This window comes from Chrysemys picta, chromosome 2 (genome assembly GCF_011386835.1).
Source record: "Chrysemys picta bellii isolate R12L10 chromosome 2, ASM1138683v2, whole genome shotgun sequence".
Classification (NCBI taxonomy): domain Eukaryota; kingdom Metazoa; phylum Chordata; order Testudines; family Emydidae; genus Chrysemys; species Chrysemys picta.
Genome location: NC_088792.1, coordinates 73,813,122 through 73,839,481, shown reverse-complemented (window position 1 = coordinate 73,839,481; position 26,360 = coordinate 73,813,122). Strand labels below are relative to the sequence as shown.

General features: G+C 39.7%; 1 protein-coding gene across 5 annotated transcripts in view; it reads right to left on the bottom strand.

Annotated features, from left to right (window-relative positions):
- The window catches only part of RARB (retinoic acid receptor beta), a 485,822-nt gene that overhangs the window by 216,531 nt on the left and 242,931 nt on the right, over nt 1-26,360 (bottom strand). The window lies entirely within an intron of this gene.

Genomic DNA, 26,360 nt, shown 5'->3' with positions numbered 1-26,360 from the left:
GGGCGGAGGGGCTGTGTGTTTCTGTTGCTTTAGGCAGCGTCCCCAGCAGCTCCCATTGGCCGGGAACGGGGAACCGCGGCCAATGGGAGCTGCTGGAGGCTGTGCCTCAAGCAACAGAAACACACAGCCCCTCCGGCCCTCCCTTCCCCACGTTCCAGCCTCTTGCGGGGGCAGGACAGGCAGACAGGCAGGGAGCCTGCCCTGCCCCTGGTATGCGCCAGGCCAGATCCTGCCCCCCGAACCCCTCCTGCAGCCGAACCTCCTGCCCTGAGCCCCTGCCACACCCTGCACCCCGACCCCCTGCCATAGCTGCACCCCTCCTGCACCCCAACCCCCTGCCTCACCCCTCACCCTTCCTGCATCCCAACCCACTGCCCTGAGCCCCATGCCGCACCCCTCCTGCGCCCCGACCCCCGCCATACCCTGCACCCCTCCTGCACCCTGACCCCCCTGCCGCACCCCACACTCCTCTTGCACCCTGACCCCCTGCCCTGAGCCCCCTGCCGCACCCTGCACCCTGACCCCCTGCCCTGAACCCCCTGCCACACCCCGCACTCCTCTTGCACCCCAACCCACTGCCCTGATCCCCCTGCCGCACCCTGCACCCCCTTGCATCCCAACCCCCTGCCCTGAGCCCCCTGCCGCACCCCACACTCCCCTTGCACCCCAACCCCCTGCCCTGAGCCCCCTGCCACACCCCACACTCCCCTTGCACCCCAACCCCCTGCCCTGAGCCCCCTGCCACACCTTGCACCCTGACCCCTTGCTGTACCCCTCCCCCCTCCTGCACCCCACACCCCAACTCCCTGCCCTGAGCCCCCACCACACCCCACACCCCTCCTGCACCCCCTGGGGGCAGGGAGGGGGCAGAGTTGGCGTGGGGATTTCGGGGAAGGGGTTGGAATGGGGGCAGGGAAGGGGTGGGAGGAGGCGGGGCAGGGGCGGGGCCTCATGGAAGGGGCGGAGTGGGAGCAGGGCCGAGGGGGTGGGGGAAGTGTCAGTAGTGCGGCCCTCGGGCCAATGTACTAGTCTTCATGTGGCCCTCATGGTCATTTGAGTTTGAGACCCCTGATCTAGACCATCCCTGACAGGTGTTTGTCTAACCTGCTCTTAAAAATCTCCAATGAAGGAAATTCCACAACCTCCCTAGGCAATTTATTCCAGTGCTTAACCACCCTGACAGTTAGGAATTTTTTCCTAATGTCCCACCTAAACCTCCCTTGTTGCAATTTAAGCCCATTGCTTCTTGTCCTATCCACAGAGGTTAAGGAGAACAATTTTTCTCCATCGTCCTTGTAACAACCTTTTATATACTTGAAAACTGTTATGTCCCCTCTCAGTCTTCTCTTCTCCAGACTAAACAAACCCAATTTTTTCACTCTTCCCTCAGTCATTTTTGTTGCTTTTCTCTGGACTTTCTCCAATTTATCCACATCTTTCCTGAAATGTGGCACCCAGAACTGGACACAATACCCCAGTTGAGGCCTAATCAGCATGGAGTAGAGCGAAAGAATTACTCCTCATGTCTTGCTTACATCCTACTAATACATCCCAGAATGATGTTCACCTTTTTTGCAACAGCATTACACTGTTGACTCTCATATAGCTTGTGGTCTACTATGACCCCCAGATCCCTTTCCGCAGTACTCCTTCCTAGGCAGTCATTTGCCATTTTGTATGTGTGCAACTGATTGCACTTTGCAATTTGTCCTTACTGAATTTCATCTGATTTACTTCAGACCCTTTCTCCAGTTTGTCCAGATCATTTTGAATTTTAATCCTATCCTCCAAAGCACTTGCAACCCCTCCCAGCTTGGTATCATCCGCAAACTTTATAAGTGTACTCTCTATGCTATTATCTAAATCATTGATGAAGATATTAAACAGAACCGGACCCAGAACTGATCCCCACTCATTATACCCTTCCAGCATGACTGTGAACCACTGATAACTACTCTCTCGGAACGGTTTTCCAACCAGTTATGCACCCACCTTTTAGTAGCTCCATCTAGGTTGCATTTCCCTAGTTTGTTTATGAGAAGATCATGGGAGACAGTATCAAAAGCTTTACTAAAGTCAAGATAGACCATGTCTACTGCTTCACCCATCTCTATAAGGCTTGTTACCCTCTCAAAGAAAGCTATCAGGTTGGTTTGACACAATTTGTTCTTGACATATCCATGCTGATTGTTGCTTATCTTCTAGATGTTTGCAAATTGATTTCTTAATTATTTGCTCCATTATCTTTCCAGGTACAGAAGTTAAGCTGACTGGTCTGTAATTCCCTGGGTTGTCCTTATTTCTCTTTTTATAGATTGACACTATATTTCCAATCTTCTGGAATCTCTCCTGTCTTCCATGACTTTTCAAAGATAATTGCTAATGGCTCAGATCTCTCCTCAGTCAGCTCCTTAAGTATTCTAGGATGCATTTCATCAGGCCCTGGTGACTTGAAGACGTCTAACTTGTCTAAGTAATTTTTAACTTATTCTTTCCCTATTTTAGCCTCTGATCCTAGCTCATTTTCACTGGCATTCACTATGTTAGATGTCCAATCACCACCAACCTTCTTGGTGAACACCAAAACAAAAAAGTCATTAAGCACCTCTGCCATTTCCACATTTTCTGTTATTGTCCCCCCCCGTCATTGACTAACAGGCCTATCCTGTCCTTGGTCTTCCTCTTCCTTCTAATGTATTTGTAGAATGTTTTCTGGTTACCCTTTATGTCTCTAACTAGTTTGATTTTGTTTCGTGCCTTGGCCTTTCTAATTTTGTCCCTACATACTTGTGTTATTTGTTTATATTCATCCTTTGTAATTTGACCTAGTTTCCACTTTTTGTAGGACGCTTTTTTGACTTTTAGATCATTGAAGATCTCCTGGTTAAGCCACGGTGGTCTCTTGCCATACTTCCTATCTTTCCTAAACAGTAGGATAGTTTGCTCTTGTGCCCTTAATAATATCTCTTTGAAAAACTGCCAACTGTTTTCAATTGTTTTTCCCCTTAGACTTGCTTCCCATGGGATCTTACCTACCAACTCCCCGAGTTTGCTAAAGTCTGCCTTCTTGAAATCCATTGTCTTTATTTTGCTGTTCTCCCACCTATCATTTCTTAGAATCATGAACTCTACCATTTCATGATCACTTTTGTTACACAATACTGTCCCACTACTGTAGATAGAGACTGAGCCTGCTGAAATCAGTAAAATTATTGACTCCAAGAGTAGCAAATATATACACACAAATATAACCTGTGTGTGTGTTTTAGTTGTTTTTAAGTTTCTACTGAGTGCATCCTCTATCAGCTAAAGGTTTCCTATAGTGCTCATCACTAAGGTATCTAGCATCCTGATTGGTGTCAAATATCATGTGTATCCACATACACAACTAGAACCCCATTTACCATGTTTTAGTGGTGTATATGACTAGTAATACACTAAAATTAAAATTAAAACTAATGAAATAATGTATTTCACTTTCTCTAGACTTCAATACATTTCCAAAAGAGATATACCTGTAGTTTACTGCAGCCCAACAAAAGTATATATTAATGAATAGTACTAGGATTGGAAATTGATAAGATTGTGGTATTACAACATTCATTACTGGAGCTCAAACACAGACAGTGCCTATAACAAGAAAGAGAAAGGGATATCGCAAATAAAAGTAGTAAAACTCAAGTCATTTGGGGTGAAATTTTCAAAAGTGCCATAGGCACTTAGGAGTCAAGTGTCCACTGACTTTCAATGAATGAAAGACTTTAGAAAGTGGAACTTAAGCTCCTAAATCACTTCAGCTCTTCTGGAACTTTTACATATGGTCACTGTAACAAGCATAACTAAGAAAAAAACAATATTAAAAAGTATAGTTATTTAAAATTTAGCCAAATTCTACCTTCAGATGCATGTATGCAGGAAGTCAACAGGAGCTACTTTTGCATATCCAAAAGCAAGATTTAGTCATATGGCTTCTGTGGTGGAACAAGTTAATTTACTACCACACATGACAGTGCACAAATCTATATGTCGTATTATTTATCACAGCCATGAATCATTGTTTCCAGCACCGCATCCTGTCAGGAGATTTCACAAAAGGTATAAAGTTAGCTCCCAACCCCGTTGTCTAAGTTTAAAAAACTTTTCATGTTGCAGCCCCAACTCCCATTAAAGTCAAATTCAATGACTCCTAAAAGGTTTACCTCAGACTTTATTTGTAACAGCAAATGCAAAACACAATATTATAGAGTAAATACTATACTTCTGGGTGCTAAACAACTAATCATTCATAATGTTAATCAGGGATACAAACGTTTGAGAGTTAACATGCCAATGATATGAAACTTTGTTTGAGATTACCAGAAAAAAGTTAAGCCAAGGCTTCCAACCTTTTCAAGTGCACACAAAGTGACCAAATTGCCAAAGTTAGGTTGGGCATACACAATTTTTCATGGCCTATCCTGCCAACTGGCTAAGGTTAAGACACTACATTTCTGCATGTTAAAATGTTGGCTCCTACCAGCTATTATTTCTACTCCTGCCAAAGTGACAGCAAACTCAGTTGATACTGCAGCTACTCTGCCATCTCCCCCTGCTGCGCTGAACCAAGGCTGACTATGAAGGGACAACTCAGCGAAGTGGGAACTTGGCAGCAGATGGCATCACGACCTGCAGACGCTCAGGCTTGTTGTCACAAAGAAGACATGTCAAGTCATTAGGAGCTTGTCATTGAAAGCTTTCATTTCTCTGCATTACAACAAAATTGGTTAAAAGGTGGGAAAAGGAGGTCTAAACTCACATGGAAACTTACCATGATACATGAAACTTCACCTTTAGATACTGTTCAACCTGTTTCCATTAGACTAGTATGATAAGTACCCCAAATAGCAAACCTTACTCAGTCAATTGTATCAAACAGCACTTTAAAAAACATGTTTAGCTATATGGTCAAAGCCTACTTGGATCTGTCCCATAGATCCTCAATGAGGAGGATGACTTTTATATTGGACGCTCTAGCCTAGGCAGCACTGAATGCTATTCTGTCACAGATGTTTTGTAAAAGCATGTAAGATTTCCTGCTCCAGGTATATTGTGTGTAAATATACCCTCCTCACAGAGCCTGGAGAATACTACATCTTGTATTCTAATGAAGTAATTATTAAAATACATAATTATTGAAATAACCACATCAACTCCCAGTCATTAAAATCCTTCTAAACAGAGCAGCATGATGGCTTAGGCTATTAGAAAGCTTGGCAGCCACCCAACGCCTACAATAGCTTCTAATTAATTGATCTCACCTCTAATCTGCTATTGTTAGCCTAGTGCTGATCATTTGTTTGGCCTACAGAGCCTATTGCCCCTTTCATTTGATTGTATTTGTTACTGTACCCTCTCTATCTCTTTCAATTAAGCACAGGTTAAGTGGTTCAACCGCAAGAGAATAGGAGATAATGGCACCAATCAAAGTAATCTCTTTAATTTGCTAAATGGATTACAGGGAAACCCCAGCCAAAGTGAAGTCATAGCTGGTGGCCTTCACTTGAACTATACACAAAGAGTATCTAATTATTAACCCACTACATGCCAAATTTTATAGTTATATAATAAAACTGTACGGTATTATGATAATGGTAGGGATGTTCTCACTATAGAGCCCTCCATTACAAAATTATTCCCACTGTAAAAAAACTACATTGGCTCACTCTCAAATATGCCAGATACCTTAGTTTCAAGTGCAACAAACATCTAGATACAACAATCAGAAAACAGCACTGCACTCAAGTCAAGTGAGTGGATTTATAATCTCTATAAGGACATGCTCATGGTAGAGCTCATTTTTCATATTTGTACTTTAAATGCAAATTCAGTTTCATAGTCACTACTTCTTTTGCTGACCATGTAAAAATGTTAATACTAAACAAGCTTTGTGCTTAAACTGGTAAGTGGGCTCCCACCCCTCTTTTCTCCTAAAGCATTTTTGAGAAAGCAAAAGAGCTACATGACCAGTATTTTTGGCTGACTGTGTCCTTGGCTAATCAGTCAGGCAGTGAATTTAACAATGTGAGCTGCATAAGACAGAGGGTCATTTCCATATAATGACAAGGAGATCAAGGGTATTGGAAAGAAAAAGGGTAGGAGGGACAATAAAATTTCACAGTAAGTGAAACTTGTCTTATCCAGGAGACTGAACCTTTTATAAGTACTTGGTCTCCTCGCCTTCTAAAAATAAAATTTCTTTATTATGGTAAAGCAGAGGTTATCACGTATAAATCTGCTGCAGCTGAACTAAACATGCACCAGATGTTATAAGACAGTAACAGAGAGTGATATCACTTCACACTTTTGTTGTGTCCTCCATAGAAAGATTTCTCCTTACTCACATTAATTTACTCGTAAAACCCCTGTGAGCAACTAAGTATTATTCCCATTTTGCAGATGAGGCAAATGAGGCAAATGGAAAGAGGGGGCTAGATCCTCAACTGGTATAAATCAGCATAGCTCCACTGAAAGACTAGCCCTAAATGTCTTGGTCAAGATCCTAAAAAAGGCTCTTTAAAACAAACAAAAAAACAAAAATTAGGACTAGAACACAGGTCTCCTAATTTCCAGTCCTGTGTTTTACTATAATGCCATATCTTCCTCCTAATGTATGCAGGAACATTTTACAGCATAAGATCAAGAACCACAGTTCCCACCCCCAAGCAAGGTGTAGAGTTTTGGCTTGTTCACACACCGACTTTTTGCCTTGGTTGCCATTCTTTTATAGCGATTCTTTTGATGTTCATTGTTCCAGATACATATTCACATAGTGCACATTTGGACACAGGATTGAATACATTCAGACGTTTCCTAGTTTGTGAGGTAATTACCCAAACTTCCAGTAATGTTGTTAATACAGCAAATTTCTGCTCTAATAGGAGGTCATCTTTCCGTTTAACATTTGCTGTTTGCATAATAAATGTCCAGAAATTTGGCATTCTCCTATAGTTCCACTTTTGGCCCCAGTTCAGCAATACACTAAAACATATACTTAAGTGATGTTTAAGTGGGATCTATATGTATGACATTATTGTCCTCAGCAAAACATTTCTAAAAATGGCTTGTATTGTTAGCATAGTCCTACTTTGGTTTTACTGTAGTATTAGAACGATCACAGGAGGACCTAATTCTGCCACCTACAGTCATGTTGGAGGCTATGTAATTATTCCCATGAGCTGACTTGCGTAAGAAAGGTGCAACTAAACATAAGTTAGGATGGCAGAATCAGGCCTCAGTGTTGTAAATTACTTGTAGTATTGCACAAGTACCCTCCAACTCCTCCTCTTCAATAAGCATTACTCCTAATTTTGCTTCCACCATACCTTCTTGGGAGGTAAGTTTTCTGCTCATTTCTTCCATATATAGATGTGACTATAATTGATTTATTTATACCGGCATATATGGAGCATATGTGGAGCAAATCTAATGTCTAATTTCCAAATATTGATAGAAGGTTGTATTTGGGAGTGCACAAAAGGCTAAATACACCTTTGGTGTAACTTCAATAAGCTCAATGGAATTAACACAAGGGATAAATAAGATTTATTGGATTTTACATGTCAAACATCTTCTCTGTAAAGAAATCTTCTAGTTTTTAAAATCATTCTACTTTCCATTTACTTTGTAGACTTTAAAAGACAATAACAAGAATTTGGGGCTTACCTGATGGGCATCACTAGGGACTGGATCTGAAATTCTACAAGTTCAGAGGTGCTGGGATCTGAGGTTCTGATTAGGCTCATTATTGAGTTAGTTGCCAGCTGCACAGTTTCACTTCACTGAAATTAAGAGGTATTCAGATCCAGAATTTTGGGGCCATCTATACTGGAAGCCATTCTACCATTTGGGGGCGGGGCGAGTGAGGGCGTTACCTATTTTTCCACCTTTTTGTTCAATCTATATATCCATTTGTCCTTCCCCTTCCCTTTACCTGTATCTACTTGGGTTAGTTCTGTTTTTCATTAAATAATCAATAGCACTCTGAAATATGGTGGCCCAGTGGTAATGCTGTAAATATGGCATGAATAACCCTGTCTTAGTATATGATGCTGATACTGTATTACTGGAGAGCCTTGTTTGTGACTCCATAAAAATGAATTAAATAATAAATGTGGCTGTGCCAGTACTATTTAATTCAGCTGCACTGGTGTTAACAAAATGGGGAAGCAACTATTTTCAATACCACATAAATTAACTAATCAACATGGTATTTCAAATGGCCTCTGAAGGCAGGGAGCTGTCTCCACTAGGGTTTCCAGTGTCACAAGTGCAGTTTGAACCACTGTTAAATATCAATGAGAATTCTTGGTGCTGACAACCATTTGAGCAAATGGTTCAAGGAATCAAGAAAGATTCTAAAGAAGAATGAGGGCAGGGAACATTCTTTTCCAATTCTCCTTTTCAGCTGACAAGAGAGATGCATTTGATTGTGTGAATTCTCACATTATCTATATGCATATTGTAAATGGTATTTTTCCACATATTGACATGTGACCTGAATCAAATTTTTCCTTGGAATATTGCAATATGAATTTCCCACTCTACCCTGTTAAGCACTACGCCTTAATTGGTCACTATTTCTTCATTCTCACTGCATGAAACCCTCTATTAATGTAATTATTCTATGAATGGTACCTAGTATATTTCTTCTTATGAACCCTCTGATGTGAGAGAAGCAGCCTTGAGACTGCTAATTTGGTGAGAATTCTAAAGTCCTGATTTAAAAGTGATATAAATCGCTTGACATTCTGGATGATTTTTCTTTGGTTTCAAAAAACCCTCAAATTGTTGCTAAAGTAAATTTTTGCTAGAAGCTTTTATCTTTTGATGATGTAATTAAGGATTAGATAATGATAGGCACAGCCCTGAGCAAGAGAGGCTGTACCCAACTTCAGGACCAAAGAGCACTGGTATAATTGCTTCCCAGAGCTTTAGTGGCTGCAGCTGCCCTATTCATGGGAATTTGGCCAGTGAAAACATGTAGCTGTGGACTCATCAGCATGTCTTCTTGTGCCCATTTCTCCCATTCACACTGCCGTGAAGCTCTCTTCCATGCACCACAGGGATGCAGAGTCCCCCTGTGCATTATGATGATTTCATTGCTTTTAAGGCCCTCCTCACCTGTGTGCCTGAGGGGGTAAGAGGCAGGATTTTGCTTTAAGACTTAACATAATAATGTACATGTCAGATCAGAGCAAATATTGAGCTTGATTATGGTGGGCCTGTGGAGGTAAGAAAGTGCGGGGGGTGGGGTGGAAAGGCGCACACAGGGGAAAGATAACACAAAGAAGCGTCTCTGCTTACACACCTGAATGGGGGGTAGCCACGATTCTGGTCCTTGCATGCTTGGAACACAAGGGCAAAGAAGCGTGATAGTGGCGTAGACACTCTTCAAGGGTTGCGATGACACATGTGCACATCCTCAGCATTGGAATTCTGCCTCCCTGTGTGCACGCAAAATGGATGCCTCTGGGGAATGGAGTCCTGCCTCCCCTTCTTCACTTCTAGAGTCACTACAGAGCACTTTGATTGCAAAACAACAGGAGCTAGTCTGTAAAATTCACCAACTTAGCCTCTTTTGGGTGAACTTGCTGTCCCCTGAAAGGAAATCTTATTATTTTGGGCAGGAATAAAAGAGGACAATTCACTTTTTAAAAACAAAAACAAAAAAGACATTTTACAGATTGAAAGCAGTTATGAAAGGCCTAATTTAAGTAGCCACGTGTAAAACAACAGAAAAGCTGTGGAAATAGTTAAACAACAACTTAAAGCCAGAAATATCCTTTTGCTGAATCACTCAAATATTAGGACTAAAGTCATTATGACTCCACAAAGGAAATTTTACTTATAAAATTTGGTATGCTAGACAATATATACTCTAACACAACAGGGATGTTGAAACTTCTTTGGAATTCTTAGATTAGAGGTTACAGAAAGTGATTCTGACCAATACTAATCAAACCTCAATACAATCCCAAAAGGTTTTTAGACTAGGCTGATTTGATTTTGTTTTACATGAAGAGACCTTTTCTGAGCTCTCTTAACATCAAGCAAAGAATGACATTATCACTCAGGGCCACCAAAACAGGACTGAAAAGAAGATAGAGCATAAGAGTAAATCAGACCACGCTCACATTACAGAAAATGATCTTGCTGTGAAACTGAAAGAAACAACAAAACTAGTCTATAAATCTGTTGTACTACCACTGGAAAAAATAACTCAGAACAGGATGTGATGTGCCTGGGAAAAGAAATGAACTACAGCATCCAAGCTTTTAAAAATCAATAGCTGATTTTCAATGCAAGATTTAAATCCATCCACTCCTCAATAGTATCCGAGTTTAATAAGCAAGACAATTTTTGCAAACCCTATTACAAACAAAACAAATCAGGATAGCAAAAGGAATTCATAAGTAACAAGCTAGTAGTCAAAGGTTCTGATGAATATTTATGTCTAAAACAATCTGGTTTAGTTTCTAGAAGTTAGCCGGTAATAGGATAATTATGGACAAAATACCTAAGAGAACAACCTCGGAGGAAGAAGAAACTTGTTCAGCCAAGTACACACAGAAGCATCTAAAATTACCATCTTTTATTCCAACTCCTGGTTATTCAGTATCTAATCTGTAATGGAGGAAGGTAACTAAATACAAATGAATTGTTAAGAAAAACACAGAGTGTATGCTTGAATATTTAACAGCTGGCACAGCTGGACTGGATTATTGAACAATGAAATTCAATGTGTTGTCCAGTAGTAAAGGGAGAAAACTCTTCAAATAAAACCATAATTTAAGAAGTTATAGTGATGAGTATTTATAATGGTAAATACAATTTTCCTACAACTCAACCGGCTATTAGATTTCACAATGAAGATGCCATTTCACAAATACAGACAAATTAAATCCTACTGCCCACATCCAGTTTGTTCCAGACAGCCTGTTAGAGTGAATAGCTTAACTTCATTTTATAGTGAAAAAACAAAATAGGGTTTCTTTGAGAATTTTTTTAAAATTGTAATTGAATATGTTGAATTCTCAATGCTGAAGGAAACAAAGTCTCTGTATGCCCTCATTCACTTTAGAGCACATAAGAGAAATCTCATGAACATTTTCAATCACCTCTTATCTATATTGGATGCTGTCACTGTAAGTGAGAGGCTTATCTTGGATATTAACCTGCTAATTCTGCTTCATGCTTTTTATTGAAACTGCAAAACTCTTCTGCTGCTTTCAATAATATAGAAAAGGACACTATAAAGAACACGGGACTGCGCCAACTCTCTGGGGTTACAAAAATCCAGTATGCCTATGAATGGGAAGTTGTTTGTTTGGGAATAGGGTTAAGAAATTAAAAGTTATGTCCCCTTTTAAACTCTCTGTTCCTCGGTACTAAAGCCTCATCAATCCCCTCCCAGCCAGGTAACACTGTCCCCCTTCATCTGCATATTTTTCTGTGGTTTGCATTGTCACTTTCTGTTTATTTTGATCCTCAGCTTTCAGACCAAGGGTAGGTATGGCTTCTCTGTCCATATGCTACGGAGACTATATTGGGATAGCTACATCACTGTAGCTATGCCAGCATAACCCCATTGTGTAGATCAACCTATACTGACAAAAGGGGTTTTCCATCGGTGCTGGAAAACTACCTCCCTGAGTTATAGAAGCTACATCGACAGCCCAGCTGCTTCTACACTGGGAGTTAGGTTGACATAGCAATATTGGATGGGACTTTGGTTTTTTTTACTGGTGTAGCTATGTTGACTTAACTTTTCAGTGTAGACCGAGACTAAGAATGTGGCAACTAAATCAATAAAGACATTGATAAGCGAGCATGCTACTTTTGTGGGAACCGGTAATGTTATGAGTGGTGTCATCTGTACTGAAACATTGTAAGGGGCTATCCTGCATTGGCAGGGAGATAGATTAGATGATCTGATAGATCTTTTTCAGTTCTAACTTAGTGGATTCTCCAATCCCCGGAGATGCCAGCTGTGTAAGACAATTCTTCCGACGTTAATACCACAGTGTCAGCCAGGCAACAAAAATACCATGGTGATGAGTGTGGTATAAATGCTTCAGTAGAATGATTACCAATCAATGATTTAGAATGACATGATGTAATTACTGCAAGAATTGCTTAGAAGAAGCCTAGACAGTACAGTACTTCCTAGGGATATGACAAACCTCTAAAAAACAAACAATGTGGCACATCAAGTTAAGAGAGGCAATGCAATTCTATGCCAAAATACCCAACACAGCTACTCAGGCTTCTGAATTTGGATCAGGTGCTGACCCACTTTGCCAAATACTTCTGACTTGATTTACATTTCTCAGAAGAGACCAAAAGAATTTGGCAAGTCAAGCCAAACAACAATCCCAGCCAAAGCTTCCACCTGTGTAAAATGTTTATTTTTAGGACCTGCAGACTTAGGGAGTGTATTAGCAAATCTGATCCAATGGCTGTGTCAACAAATGGCAAGCTGGCAGCAAAAACATTAAACACTACAGACGCAAATGTATTCAGCATGTTACTGACCAGAATGGAAATGAGCACTGACCATGCACAGGAGACCCGGATTCAGAAGACACATCTGGATTCTTGTTCATCAGATTGAGTAAAGTTATGGATTTTCACAGAGCTTTACCTGCCTCCTTTTTTACCTGAATGGTACAAGTGTCCATTCTTGGATAACGTTGTTTGTTTACTCACCTTTCAGAGAAAGTAATCCCTAACAGTAGCTGCCTAACTGAAGTTAAGAGAGGGGCAGTTATTGTGAATATTAGAGGGAGGTGTCAGATTGGAATGCTGCACTTCAGCCAGTTTAACGTATTCAACAGACACACCCTAAATAAAAACAACTGCGCCATCACAAGCAGTCTTGACAGTGCCACTGCATCTATAATAAGGGCTTCTGCTGACACCGCTATGTCATTTAGGGTTATCACCGCTTCCCATTCCTGATCAACATAACTATGCCACAAAAAACCCTGTAGTGTAGACATGGCCAAAGAAATAGCTAAGAGTTGTGTCTGGACTCTTCTTTGGACAGAGGGCAAGCTCAGATGTCAATGCAAACAAACCCACATGGAAAGAAAAAGAGAAAAATTAGGATATACCCAATCTTAATAGCAAAGCTGATACCACTATATTGGCCTGTTCCAATGCTCAATGAAGTTGAGGGAAAGATTTCCATTGACCTCAGTGGGCTTTGGATCAGGCCCTCTATTGCTATACATAAAACCCAGATAAGGTGGGTGAGGTAATATCTTTGATTGGACCAACTTCTGCTGGTGAGAGAGACAGAACCTGAAGAAGAGCTCTGTAAGCTGGAAAGCGTGTCCCTCTCACTAACAAGTTGTTCCAATGAAAGATATTACCTCATGCCTAATATGCTATCGGTCTAATATCCTGGGACTGACACAGCTACAGTAACACTGCATAAAACCCAAATGTCAGAGTAACACAAGAATTGTCACCTTCTGTGCCAGTGGACATTGGAGTGAGAGTGTGATGGGAAGGTAAAATATTCGGTTTCAGGTAATGGGGAGGTTGTCAGCTGCTTTCCTTTTTCCAGTATCCATGCCAGCTGATTAATAAATGAATCTAAACGGTAAAGGGTTTCACTGATGAAACATAAATACCATACAATACTACATGCTACCGCGGTATCATTTTATCTTGGCCAAGTTTCCCCCCTCCCCCAGTCCCCCAAATTCTATCACCTTGACTGGTGATATACTGGTAACCTTTGCAGTGTGTGACTGATTGGGAGACAAATCTCACAACACTAACATCAAACACAGGCTTGCACAGATACTCAGAACAGAATTTAGTATTCAAGGATTAAAATGCCAACCTTTTGGTGTGGAGCTGGCGTAGCAGCAAATCTACAGCTGGGAAAAACTTCACTGAACAGAGAGAAAAAATGACAGGTGGTTGTCAGATCCCCCCAGATTTCTCTTGGCACTCATCTCAGTGAACAACTTCCAAAAAAAATATACAGAAGATAAATTATTTCACGCAAAAAAGACAGGCATTGGGGTCCCTATCCTGAACAGTGCTGAGCACCTGCAGTTTCCACTAGAAACTACAGTATGAAATTCAAGAGAGCATAAACTACATATTTTTCCCTGCTACTGGATCTGTGCATGGGTTGTAATTAAATTTGAACTGATTTTCAAAGCCAATTGGAATACAAGAGTAGTTCTAAAAACAGAGGTATATAAAGGCCCAGGAATACTTTAGATATTTTAAAAACTAACCTGCTTCATGGCATGACCCTGTACCTCCAACAGTTCAATACAGCATCATCCAATACTGATTGGAGTTTTTCCCCTTTGTAAAAATGGTACGTCCAGACTTCTGAGGACACACAAGAGGTTAACAGCTTGACCACATTCCCACGGGAGCTGATCAATTCCCTCTGTGGCTTTGGGCAAGCCAATAAATCTCTGCGCCTGTAAAATGGGGATACTATTATTTTCTCTTCCTCTCATTCTTCGTTCGTCCTCTCTTTAGATTGTAAGATCGCCAAAGCATGAACTGTCTCTTACACTCTGTATTCTTTCAGCGCCTAGCACAATGCGGCCTGATATTGGTTGGTGCATCTAGGCACTACTGAAATATAAATAAATAATAAAGATCAATTTTAAAAAGTACATAACATCATTTGTATGTCATAAGGATCCAATTCATTTCTTATTTAGGTAAAACTCCTTTTAAAGTGAATGGGAGTTCTGCCTGAGCAAGAACTGCAAAATCATGGACTAAATCTGTAAAAACCATGAAAATCTAAACTGCTTGTATGTGATTTGTTGACCTATGAACCAGACTTTTATAAGGCCTATAGCTTGTCTATGAGCCAGACTTCCTCATGAACTTTTGGGAAAGTCATGCTAACAAGAGAAGCCGAACACAAATAACTAATGTCAATTGGCTTTTTTGTTTAGCATCTAAACCATGCATTTGAAATAGGTGCCTCTTTGGGTACATCAGTGCTTCTACAGAGTTCAACATCTGTTTGAACAAGGCTATATCTGATGTAAATGTCAAAAGTGAATTAGTAAATGAACACAGAGTAATCCAAACCCTGCTCACATAACCCTTCTGACCTGCAAAGGATGGTGGCGGGGGGTGGGTTGGGGAAGGAGTAGGAGAAAGAGCAAAAGGAAAGCCCTTAGGTAAACGAAAGTATTAAGCATACATCTAGAATGTTTTGTTGCTTGCTTATGGGTTACGTAGGTTATTAGCTTGATTTCTTAATAGACATAGGAGAGGAGTGGATATTTTTATCCGATGTGAAGAAAACCCCTAGCGCTAGAAACTGTTGTAATTCCATTCCTTTCTTCCTCACTTAAAGGACAAATAAAGTGTGTGTCATTATTATTTTAAAAATCATTTGCTTTTTTCCCCTCCAATAGGTTGACAATTTTTGCCTTGCTACAGTCACTCAAGGAAAACACCTTTGGCTTCGACAGAATTACTCGATTATTCCAACAAGCAGGACTGAAGTGTATTCCAGCTAAAACAGTGTGACAGCGTACCCCATAAGGCTTCATGGGGGAGTGTTTATAAATGTATGTATGATATAACTAGAATATGTTTTGTGCTGCCTGTACCATGTAACATATCTCCGTAAAGGTTATGGTCTACTATATCTATTAATCCTATTTGTACATATATATCATTTTCTACTTGAGGTTAAGAATATGGGCTGTATGCTTGCTTGGTTTCTAAGTAAGCTTTGTGAGGCATTTGATCAGCTTCTTTAGGGAGGAATTCGCCAGGTTAAGTTCCTGATCAGGAAACACTTGGGGAACAATGCATCTTGGAATGCTCCAATCCACATAAGAAGTCTTCCTGGAGACATGCAAGATACCATGTGGACAATGGCTTCGGCCTGTAAAGACTGAGGCTGGGTCTACACTACCCGCCTGAATCGGCGGGTAGAAATCGACCTCTCGAGGATCGATTTATCGCGTCCCGTTGGGACGCGACAATCGATCCCCGAATCGACGCTCTTACTCCACCAGCGGAGGTGGGAGTAAGCGCCGTCGACGGGAAGCCACAGAGGTAGATTTTGCCGCCGTCCTCACAGCGGGGTAAGTCGGCTGCGATACGTCGAATTCAGCTACGCTATTCACGTAGCTGAATTTGCGTATCTTAAATCGACTCCCCCCTGTAGTGTAGATGTAGCCTTAGTCATGCAGGGGCATGTGACTTGCCCAGGTGACTCCAGAACTCCATCTTGGAGCTGGTCTTTGCATAGGAGGGAGGAGGGGGGTCTCCACCCACAAGAGAGTCTATTTAAACCCGTGGGAGACCCCTCCATTTTGTCTTCAGCTGGCTAAAGAAGGAGCCTTTCCACCCCTCCCAGGCTACTTGAAGGAGACTGAAACAAAGGACAGTAACTACAGGGGGTGTGAGTGATTGCTGGACCCAGGCTAAAAGGAGATTAGCCTGTAAAAGGGAGTGTTCTGGAACTGGTGACGAACTTATCTGTATTTAGTTTGATTATTCATAGATTTGCACATTTTATTTTATTTTGCTTGGTGACTTACTTTGTTCTGTCTGTTACTACTTGGAACCACTTAAATCCTACTGTCTGTATTTAATAAAATCACTTTTTATTTAGTAATTTACTCAGAGTATGTATTAATACCTGGGGGAGCAAACAACTGTGCATATCTTTCTATCAGTGTTATAGAGGGTGAACAATTTATGAGTTTACTCTGCATAAGATTTATACAGGGTAAAACGGATTTATTTGGGTTTAGACCCCATTGGGAGTTGGGCATCTGAGTGCTAAAGACAAGCACACTACTGTGAGCTGTTTTCAGATAAACTTGCAGCTTTGGGACAAGTGATTCAGACCCTGGGTCTGTGTCTGGAGCTGGACGGGAGTGTCTGGCTCAGCAAGACAGGGTGCTGGAGTCCTAAGCTGGCAGGGAAAACAGAAGCAGGGGTAGTCTTTACACATCAGGTGGCAGCTCCCAAGGGGGTTTCTGTGATCCAACCCGTCACACTCAGTTATTAATTTAAATAGTTTTTTTCCCTAAGTATCACCCTGTTAAAGTATAGACAGGTTTCCAATGCCCATCTGCCTCATTGGTCATTACTGCTATCGGATGAGTTCAATAAAGTTAATGATTTTAACTCTTCAGGAATTCCAAAGTTAAAGGAACTTTTAACTTTTCTTAACTTGTTTAAAATATCATGCAGAGCAACAAAATGCTAACTGCTTTTAGTCCTGGCATAACTACTAAAACTTTTATCCCCTTTTTACTAGCCATGAACTAATACATAAAGTATGGAGGGTTTTTTCTCGTTGTTACATATAGTGATATTTTAAGTAGGGCTGTCAATTAATCGCAGTTAACACATGCAATGAACACAAAAAAATTAATCATTATTAAAAAAATTAATTGCAGCTTGAATCTCACTGATAACAATAGAATACCAATTGAAATTTATTAAATATTTTTGGATGTTTTTCTACATTTTCAATATTGATTTCAATTACAACACAGAATACAAAGTGCACAGTGCTCACTTTAGATGATTGTTTTTTATTACAAATATATGTACTGTACATAACTGCACTTAAAAACAAAACATAGTAAAACTTTAGAGACTACAAGTCCACTCAGTCCTACTTCTTATTCTGCCAATCGCTAAGACAAACAAGTTTGTTTACACTGACGGGAGATACTGCTGCCTGCTTCTTATTTACATCACCTGAAAATGAGAACAGCCATTCACATGGCACTTTTGTAGCAGGCATTGCTAGGTATTTACATGCCAGATATGCTAAACATTTGTATGCCCCTTCATGCTTCGGCCACCATTCCCGAGGACATGCTTCCATGCTGATGATGCTCAATAAAAAAATAATGCATCAATTAAATTTATGACTGTACCCCTTGGGAGCAGAATTATATGTCTCCTGCTCTGTTTTACATGCATTCTGCATATGTTACAGGTTATAGCAGTCTCAGATGATGACCCAGCACATGTTTGTTTTAAGGACACTTTCACAGCAGATTTGACAAAACGCAAAGAAGGTACCGATGTGAGATTTCTAAAAATAGCTACGGCACTCAACCAAAGATTTAAGAATCTGAAGTGCCATCCAAAATCTGAGAGGGATGAGGTGTGGAGCATGCTTTTAGAAGTCTTAAAAGAGCAACACTCTGATGCAGAAACTACAGAACCCGACCACCACCAAAAAAGAAAATCAACCTTCTGCTGGTGGTATCTGGCTCAGATGATGAAAATGAACATGCGTCAGTCCGCACTGCTTTGGATTGTTATGGAGCAGAATCTGTCATCAGCACGGACGCGTGTCCTCTGGAATGGAGGTTGAAGCATGAAGGGACATATGAATCTTTAGGGCATCTGGCATGTAAATATCTTGCAATGCCAGCTACAACAGTGCCATGTGAACGCCTGTTTCCACTTTCAGGTGACATTGTAAACAAGAAGCAGGCAGCATTATCTCCTGCAAATTGTAACCAACCTTGTTTGTCTGAGTGATTGGCTGACCAAGAAGTAGGACTGAGTGGACCTGTAAGCTCTAAAGTTTTATATTGTTTTATTTTTGAATGCAGTTTTTTTTTACATAATTCTATATTTGTAAGTTCAACTGATAAAGAGATTGCACTACAGTACTTGTATGAGGTGAAGTGAAAAATACACGTTTTTGTTTTTTTACAGTGCAAATATAAAAAATAAATATAAAGTGAGCACTGTACACTTTGTATTCTGTGTTGTAATTGAAATTAATATATTTGAAAATGTAATAAACATCCAAAATATTTAAAATAAATGGTATTCTATCATTGCTTAACAGAATGATTAATCACACGATTAATCGCGATTAATTTTTTTAATCGCTTGACAGGCCTAATATAAAGCAATGTTAATAAGCTATATTAAAATATAGCTACATTCTAATAAAGCTATAATTATGTTGTAGCCAGAATGATTAAAAAACAACAACACATAATGTTTAGTAACTTATGTTGTAAGATGTTAAAGCTCATTTTAAAAAATTGCAAAAGCTGTTTTACCTTTATCTCATAAGAATAAGCAAATATCAAACATTTATTATCCTCAAAGTGGTTATACAAACTTGACAAAGTTCTATTTTATTTTGTATATTATTTTCCTTTGTCCACCCAAGGAGGAGAAGTGTTAAACTTTTTGTATATATTGTTAGAATCCTTGTTTTAGCTATTACCATTATAGATATAGAATAGTATAATGTAACCTTAGCCAGGCTTATAGCAGACAGTTGACCAATCCATGACACCTAGACAGCTTACAGATCAGTCATCTTAATTGTAAGGGTTCTTCCAACTCCTGAACCGCCCATACAATACCAGAGAAGATTGTGACCACCTCCATTCCTTTAAGATGCCCCACATAGAGTCTGGACCAACAAGCGGTTCAACTACTATCTCAGTACCTGAACGATAATATATAATATATGCATATATCCGTTGCCCTCAATCTTTCTCACTGAAATATAGCTAAATTTGGCTGAGTCAAAGTAAATGTATCACGGTGTATATTTCCCTGTTAATAGATGTAACTGCATCCTGTCAGGATAGAGGTCAAGATCCAATGGCAAGGCAAGAAACAGTAATTAGGAGTTTTTAGTAATAGCAAATTGTAGAGTTTAGATGGGCTTATTGGCTATACTTCAGGTTTATGTGGTTCAGAAATATCCATGTAGAACAAGGCTGAGAAGGAACATATAAAAATACATATTGGATATTTTCATCATGAACAAACAACAAAAAAGGTTTTATAGCCCATAATAACAGGAGTCAATGGAATAGCTATAGAAGAGGAATATACTATTTATAACATGCATAATATTGCTTTGCACTGTTTAATTATACACAAATAAAGGTTAACGACCTAATTAGTATAAACAATGAAAAGGCAAAAACTTCCTATGTGGACAGCTAACTGTCTTCTCTACAGGCTGCAGGAATGGATTCTCACAGACTGTGGTGATGTCTCTCTTTTTCTGTTATGCACTGTCTAATTAACTAATTATCTTAATAAATCCAATCAAGATGACTTATCCTGAGGTCTCTCTAATTACAAAATAAATTCAAATCTTACTAAACCCTTGTTGGTAACAAATTGGTAACAGATTCCATTCTGGAACAATGAATAATGTTACTTGTCTTACTAGTAATAAAAATCTATGACACACAAAAGGCATGTTTAGGCATGGTTCGCTATCAAAATGCCTAGATACCCAACTCCGATTTTACTGCTGTGAAAAGCATGATCTTTCCACAAGGCCTAGAATACATTTATTTACTGAAGAAATAAAATTGCAATCCTACTACTTTATTTATACCCAAGACATAGGCAACTGTCGCATATTGGTTTCAATGGAGCTACTGTCCACCAGGGATGATTTGTGCCTACTGCCTTTTTTAGATTTCAGTGATTGATTGGGTTACCAATGTCCCTCAATTTACTGTTTTTGAACCCTACCTCTGTGATGTCTTTTAAATGATCCTTGGAACCATTACAAACTAAATATTCTACTAACCAATCACAATAAGATAGTAGAATGGCAACAGGTTTGTTGGAATCTTCAGTGAAAAATGTACTAGAACCTAACAGTAAAGTCATAGACTCTTTTAAACTAGCTGTTAAATGTCTATATTTTAATTTTAATGACAAATCTTATGGAAAAGATGTTAGAAGAGCAATAAATAATAAGTTATTGTACATGATCTTTCATTTCTAAATAGTTAATGAGATTAATGCACTCATTTGCATTACTGTTCCAAGCTATTCTGAAATGAAACATCATGCATAGTATCTTATTCCTTATTGTTTATGTATCAACCCATTGTCACATTCTGTCACATTCTGCCACATGCCTCCACAACACACTCTGCAGCTTCTCATTTGGATTTCTTTATTTCAAAAAGGAGAGATCAGTAAAACTATCACTATTCAATTAGCACTTTAAAATAGCTACTTTCAGCTATTACACCCAATGGGAGAAATCTAAACAACTTCAAAGACATCCAGTCAATGAATATGAGTCTCTATAAAGAGCTAGATCAAGCCTGTACCACAGATGTAAATAGCCCAACTTGCATTTCCCCCCAGGAATACATTAGCCTGGCACCCGACAGTAATACTATTATTAACGAGATCTGTCCATTTCCATGACAACCTTTCTCCCTATTTTTGAAAACTTTTAAATCAGAATTCACTGGAAATCTGTGGAACACTCTGTGTTACTTCAGTGATCATTTCTGTAACAAGATAAGGAGAGCGTGGGGCAAAAATATTTAAACTGTGGCTCCTGTGGTACAGTCTATAAATAGAGAAAGATATAACACAAGCCAATGACTGGAAGCTGAATCTAGACAAATTCAGACTGGAAATAAGGTGCAAATTTTTAACAGTTAATTGTTCCAATTAACTATTGGAACAATTTATCAAGAGTTGTGGTGGATTCTTCATCACTAGCCATTTTAAAATCAAGATGAGATGGTTTCTAAAAGATCTGTTCTAGGAATTATTTGGGGGAAGTTCTATGGCCTGTGCTATACAGGAGGTCAGATTAGATGATCACAATGGTCCCTTCTGGCCTCAGAATCTACGAACATTTGGTCTTTTTGAAAATCTGTCCCTTCAGCCATGGAGCTGAGGGGAAGACAAAAAGTAAGTCAGAGGATTTAGTGGTAGAAACCAGTGTAGGTTTGACTTATAAGTTAACGATAGCTGATGATCTTTGTATTATACCCCTTGCTATAACAATGATGGGTGTACTGTAAAGCTTATTAATTAATAAACAAATAGAGAGATCACACTTCTCTGCTGAACTATTAACAAAACTTTTTGATTTTAAACCTCCTCAATATTGAATTTCCAGAGACTGGGTTGGCTATGACTTTAACAACGCATACTTTGTGCTGCTGCTGATATATACTTTTTTTTTTTAAATGCTCTTAAAAAAACTTTTCAAATAAAAATAAAGGTGAAAAGTGCTTCTCTGCTAGCTACGAGCAAAGGACTAGTAAGATGCAATCCTGGCCCTACTGCGGTCAATGGCAAAACTCCCATCAACTTCAATAGGTCTATGTTTTCAACCTAAGGGTGAGACTCGAGCAGCTGCTGGGCTTTTCATATTCCTTCCCCCAAAAGACCACTGGCTTCCCCTTTCCTTACAGCAACCCACAGTATCACGACCTTGATTTTCAGGATCTGGTTGCAAGGCCCAGTACATCTGGCAGCCTCTCTGAGAGGACTATCTCACTCCAAAATTCTCCACACCCCAACTCCCTGGGGCCTGCGAGATGTGAACTACAGCAGTGTGTTGTCAGTATTTTAACAAAGCTCTAACTCATAAATACTCCCCAATTCCTTACGCTGAGACAATCATGTGAATTAGCTGTATTGTTGCAGAGTGGAGAGACAATGTGATGACGGGGAATATATTCATTTGTTTCTCCACGTAAACAGTGGTTTAACTAAGGAGGATGCAACACCACCGGGAAACAAATTTATATTTTGTGCAATTATTGGAAATACTTATACTTTGTTCCTATCCTGAACAAACTATACCGATAATACAGCCTGTGCTCAACTAGGGTGGGTGGGTGGGTGTTTCCCATGGGGATTTTAAAAAAAAAATATTTGTCAGTTGGAAAAATCTAGTATCAGCAAGAGGCTGCTCTTCAGAAATATTCCATCCTGGGTAATGATTTCGTAGCACCCAGAGTCATATAAAATTCCACATGCAGAGAAATCATCCCAGTCAATACCGCAGTTTTGTTCGACAATTTTTAAGAAGTTTCCCAAAAAACCCTTCATCCAGCACATCACTCATAGGAAGAAAAGGCTTGGGGAAAAGATATACAATATTTTGGAACCATATGTCTCTGACATTGGAATTCCAAAATAGGATTCTAGTTCTGTTTGTTTATATCCCTTTGTTTCCCTTTCAGTTTTCCCCTTACTCTGCTTTTTTCCTTTCCCGATCAGCCTACTTCCTACTTCTCTGTCTCCCATCCCTCTCCTTGGGCCAAATTCAGCCCGTGCATAATTCAGGGTGATTTCACTGATCTCAATGGAGGTGCACCCACTCATGTCAAGGGCTGAATTTGATCCCTTGCCACCTTCTGTTCTCACTCTGAAATGTTCCCAATCTCTTGGCCCTGAAAATGTCACAAAATCAGGCTTTCTTGTGCAATTTTTCAGTATTTTCAGGTATCAGCCTTGCTAGAAATACTGAAATATCATTCATTATGTAGGCCAAATTCTAGTACTAGTTTATGCAGCAACAGGGGGTAAAAGTTTAACCAGGCAACATAAACTGACTGTATGATAGACAGACCAATTCTGAAAATGGCTAAATCCTATGTCAAAAGGTGCATGTGATTTAAAAGAATATTTTCTCAGTTTTTGTCTTCCTTTTAGTTATGCGTAAAGCAATTTTCAGGTGTACCGAATTTGTTTTAAAAATACCCTTAATATTAATAGAAAAAGAAAGTCTGCTTTTAAGAGCCTATGGCCCATATCCAGGATATCTAAAATGGAAAAAACCAGATAGCTGTGCTCCAGAGGGGTTACTTCCGTCGACTCTAAAACCAAATCCCAGAACAATTACTTTTGACAAAAAAGGATACTTTTACTTTTTCCTAATGCAGAATCATTGATATTTGTATTTATTTTTAAGTCAAGCAACATTAGCTACTCATGTTTTAAGCACCTGAAAAGATCTCTTGGTAGGCAGCCAGTAGCAAAATACTGAATAAAAGCGTCTCTCGTCTTTTGGTTTGCATTTTTGGTTTTTTTGAAGAAGTAAACCTTCTTGGAGTTTCTTCAAAAGGAAAACTAAGTCTTCCCTGGCTCAGCAACAATGTACAGTAAAGAGCTGTTGAAAAAAATGCTTTAGCTCACTTTTCAACACCCTTGACCTCAGAGGAGAATAAGCAATGGACAAAATCTACAAAGCAAGTTTAAAAAGCATTAGAAATAACTCTTTGAAAATGTACCCATTCTCTTCCTTTGTAATATACTAATCAAATACCTGATCAGACTCTCTGTTCACTAAGGGCCTCATTCAGTGAATTACAGCTCTCCTAGCTGTAATTTCCTTCTTATGTACAGACTTGGGCTTTTATAAAGATAGCACTGAAGTGCAACACATATTTCTTAATTTACCTTGCTGCTAATTAAACTGCTGGTATAACTTATTTCTTGGTAATTTACAAAGAAGCCTAAACAATATGAATTCAGCTCAAAAGTGCAAAGCAATACTGTAATAGCTACTTCCTTTCCTAATGTCTGTTAAATTCTCTAACACACATAAACCATAACCCTGTCAGTACAAATGCCTTAAAGGAATCTCCCATCAAAACCACAAAGAAGATACAGACTGTTGAGTGAAAAGAAGAGATCAGTGCAATCTCTTGAGACAGTATCAAAGACAGAGACTATATGTAACAGCAAATTTAACAGATCTCTCACTTCCATCTCTACATTCTAGGATGCCAGCCATTTTAAGAATATCTCACATCAAACAGAGAGAATGGTCAGTAATGGACTTGAAATTAAGCTTACACAATTTCACAAAAGACCAGGGTGTTTTTGAGAGATAAATATATAGCTGAATTTTGGACAAGGAAAATATTAAATGCTGATGGTATCGTGCTATGATCACTCAGCAGCACTGATTAGTCCAACTCTCCTGCCCCACAAAAGCATTGCTCAGAACACAGTCCAGCATAAAATTACTACCTTTTATTTCTTCAGGTAAATGTATATAATAGCAAGATCATGAAATTATTTATAAAAAAAATAGTAATAAAAATTCCTCCAAATTAAGTAGAATGAAAGATTTGGATTATGGAATACAAAACCTAAAGAATTTGGGGCACGGAAGAAAGAGAAGTGTCACAAATCCTCAAGAAGGCTTCAGTAAGTTCTAGAGTAGGAGGTGCCCAAACTTCTTCAGAATGTGGATCACATCTTAATAGTGAAAAGAACGAGGAGTACTTGTGGCACCTTAGACATAGTCTTCACTTACCGGCTGGTCCGGCGGCACGCCATCGATGTTCTGGGATCGGTTTATCGCGTCTGGTTAAGACGCGATAAATCGATCCCGGATCGATCCCGGAAGTGCTCACAGTCGGCGTCGGTACTCCAGCTCGCCGAGAGGAGTACGCGGCGTCGACGGGGGGAGACTTCCGGCCGCGTCTGGACCGCGGTAAGTCCGGACTAAGGTACTTCGAATTCAGCTACGTTATTAACGTAGCTGAATTTGCGTACCTTAGTCCGAAGTCCGGACTAAGTGGGGACCAGCCCATAGAGACTAACAAGTGCCACAAGGACTCCTCGTTCTTTTTGCTGATACAGACTAACACGGCTACCACTCTGAAATCTTAATAGTGAGTTTGTCTCTATTAAGACACTAGGCTCCAGCTGGTATTAGGGGGAAATACAGCCTCAGCCTCTAAAATATAGCCTGCATCTGGCTGATATGGAACTTTTTTAAAGTTCAAAATTAGACGTTTTAGGGTGTCTTCAGCATTTAATAATTTAATCAAGACAAAATATAAACCTTATCTTGGGGCTTAAACTGCTTTTACATGATGTAAAGCTGCAATGCTCCAACAATCTAAAAAATTGCTTTTTCTGTTGTACTATCAGCACTGTCCCAGCTCTAAGGCACAAGGGCTGGTACTTACTCACTCCTCGCTTACATGCCGCATAGTAGGAGAAACACTGTCTTGAATCCTGAGTGTATGCAGGGTTGTTGTTTTTTAAACTGTGTCTCAATGAAAAATGACACCAGAAGCAACAAAAAGTCCAATAATGGTATTAAAATAGATAACCGAGCTACACAGAATCCATAAAGATGTGGGGTTATTGGAAATCTCTTCATAAGAGATGGATGACTTTACAAGACTCACCAGTAACAAATACATAAATGATAATGTTTTGAAATGTCTCTCATTCCCTCCCCCACCCCATACACACCCTGAAACCATTAAACTTTACACCATCTTTAAGGGTACATAGTGACAATATTTCAAACAACACTCTACCCACCAATACTGGATATTCTGGTTCAACTGACGTATGCTTCTACAATGCCTCCTGAGCCTGACTATGCTAGATGGTAGCTCTTCCTTTAAGAACGTGTGGCTTGCACCACATCCCACTGTTCCCTCAGTCACTACGGTGTAGTGTGTAGGCTTGTGAGGACCTTGTCCTGTTCGTACTCACTCCCCATGGACTGGTACAGTTTGCGAACTCAAAACATC